Here is a 2,900-nt window from a genome sequence, read left to right as displayed (position 1 = left end):
TTTTATAAGGAATCTTCCAATAAATCCGTTATTGTTCCAGTCTAGACCAGCTCCGTAATACCCTGTCTAAATGTAAATATGACATTCTGTAAAGGAAAAGGAGATCTGCACAGCACTCTTTGCTTTCTTAAGACATATTTTTTTTAAATACTATCCCTCAAAAAAAAAAATACTATCCCTCACCTCTCCCACTTCAAATATCCAAACATCGTAGAGAAAAAGAAAGCATTTAATCATCCTCCGAAATACAACAATAGGTTAATAGACTTGGGAACTCAAAAGAAATAAAATGGAAGTGGAAGCATCTTCTAAACATGACTTTTCATGTTGTTTTATCTACCAAATCACTTCTGGTCTGGTCTATCTCTGTACTAGAAATACACTGCTACACTTAGCACACTGAATGTATGAACTTTCTATTTACTTAGCTCCTTCTTGCACTAGACTACAGGCTGCTGGAGAGCAAGAACCACATCTTAATCTTTGCCATATCCCTTGCCTTAAAGTAAAGTCTGGTCCACAGGAGGCCCACAAATGGTTATCTAGGTCTGTAAGCTAGGGCATGCATCCAAAGGGTTATTGAGAAAAAGACTGCCTAAAATAGATAATAGGAGTAAGAATCTGTGGCTAGAAAACTCAAGAGGTAGTAATAGGAGATCTTCCAGTAAGGAAGACAAGTAAGAGAGGGAAGGGAGCTTTGGGTAAATCTCTGAAACAAGAACTATACTCAACATACTGTGTGAAGGAAAAAGACGGGAGATGTTGGGATGCTAGCATAAAATATAAGCAATGGGATATTAGGTTTGCAATTTGTTATGTGCTGCACTTTTATATTTATCTTTGTCAATGACATCTCCAGGATTTGAAACTTGAGACTTCTGAACCAATCTCACCAATCCCTCCCCATCATCAATACGTCCAAGTTTCAATTCTTCTCTGGTTTCTCCTTAACCCTTTCCCAGTATTTTATTCTCACAGCTGCTACTTTTGTTTGGATCCCCATTAGTATGATCTTAACCCAATTCTTTGTTTCGAGTCTTTTAAAAACTGTTCTCCAATCTGAGAATATCTAAAATTTGGCTCTGGTTTTGTAACTTCCTGATTCAATAACCTTCAATGGCCCTTTATTTGTAAAGTCCCCAGTATAAAATTCTAAGTCATTACCCATGGTATAAATAACATGGCAGAGTACACTATGCATGAGCAAATGGAGTCAAATAGAACCAAGTTTTGAAAACTACATGGACCAGTTACTAACAATGTAACTACCCAAGTTAATTTTACCTTCTAAGGCTAGGATTTCCAAAAGGGGTGGGGGGAGTGAATGATAACTAAAAGGACTAAAAAAGAATGTGCCTAACCTAGCCTGGTGCTGAATAGATGACAGGAGCTCAATATCTTTCCTTCCACCTTTCCATCCAGACCTTCTGTTCTGACAGCGCTTTTACCCAGCCCTGGACTTTGTGCTCCACAATGTGGTCTTCTGCGCTCTCACAGATCTTTGATCACAGTTCATTCATAACTTATCCTATTCTGCTTGTGTATTTAGGTATAATTATTATTTTGAGCAATTAGTCCTTTCTCCCCTTCTAGATTGAAAGTAACTCAAGATGACGATTTGATCTTGTTCATCCTATCTCCCATAACATACAGCATTAGGTACTACCCACAATAGGAACTCTATGTCTATTAATTGAATTGCATACTTTTACATGATTTATCCAAATTTTAAAAGCAAAAAATTCCTTTTTTCTTTAAGAATGAAAAAAAAGCAGAATAGATAATTATCTACTGTAATTACAGTATATCCCTCTAGTACCTAACAGGGGCCTTGAAATACAGTTAATATCCCCTAAATTGTGTTGATTAATTTGTGTGTCACACACTGAACACCTATTATGAAGACAGTCTTCAAATGTAAGGGTTTTCAGCCAAAAAAAAGACTTGGGCAAAAGAGGAGATAGTAATAACTACTCATATCTGTATTACTATTGAAAAAAAACAAAATCAGTTCTAATGTTATTGAACAGTAAAATTATTTTCTCTAGAATATGAGTATTAATTTGAATAGGTTTGTATTCTCTGTTTCCACAGAAACTAAAACCTGAAATGAGCTTACATTGCATGCAAAAATAATGACTTTTAGATGCTTTAGCTGAACTGTATTCAGTGAAAAAAATTATGCTTCCCATTTTATTTTGGTAAATAATATGAAAAGCTAATCTCTGAATAGATTAAAAATTAAGTCATACTGTATATTTTTAAACCTTTATCTTTAAATTAAAATAACCCAAACTTTTATAACAGAGAGTAAAAAAGTTATTATTAATGTAACTGTTAACAGTTGTTACTGCCAACTTTTTAAAAACACATGTCAAAATGATAAGCTCATGAATAGTCAGAGAGATCCCAGTTAAATCTCTTATAGCTTTAGCTCTGGACCAAATTGACTTAATCTCCATTTCTTCACCTATAATATGAAGATAACAGGTGTATCTATTTGAAGGGTTTCTCTGAGAACAATTAAACGATACTCATTATAAAGCACTGCGCCCGGCACAAAAAGAGCCCTTGATAAATGGTAGGTGTAATAGTCATCAGCATTATTACATAAGTTTACTTAGTTGTAAGTATTTACAACTTGATTGTGTATTATATATATCGTCTATATATTATATATTATATATTACGGATTATATATTACGGATTATATACCGTATATCATATATATGTGTGTGTATAATACTACATTATGTGTTATAGCGGCGATACACAGAACTCTCAGCTACCTTTCGCAGATATTTTTGTAAAGTACTCTTTCAAAGGCTACCCCAAGGCTACTGGCCGCCAGAGCCGCTCCGGGCAAGCCACACAGTGCTCACCCCTCTGGCGCGAGGGTG

Source organism: Crocuta crocuta, unplaced genomic scaffold (assembly GCF_008692635.1).
Source record: "Crocuta crocuta isolate KB4526 unplaced genomic scaffold, BGI_CrCroc_1.0 scaffold564, whole genome shotgun sequence".
In the NCBI taxonomy this organism is placed as follows: domain Eukaryota; kingdom Metazoa; phylum Chordata; class Mammalia; order Carnivora; family Hyaenidae; genus Crocuta; species Crocuta crocuta.
This window is presented reverse-complemented; position numbering follows the sequence as displayed.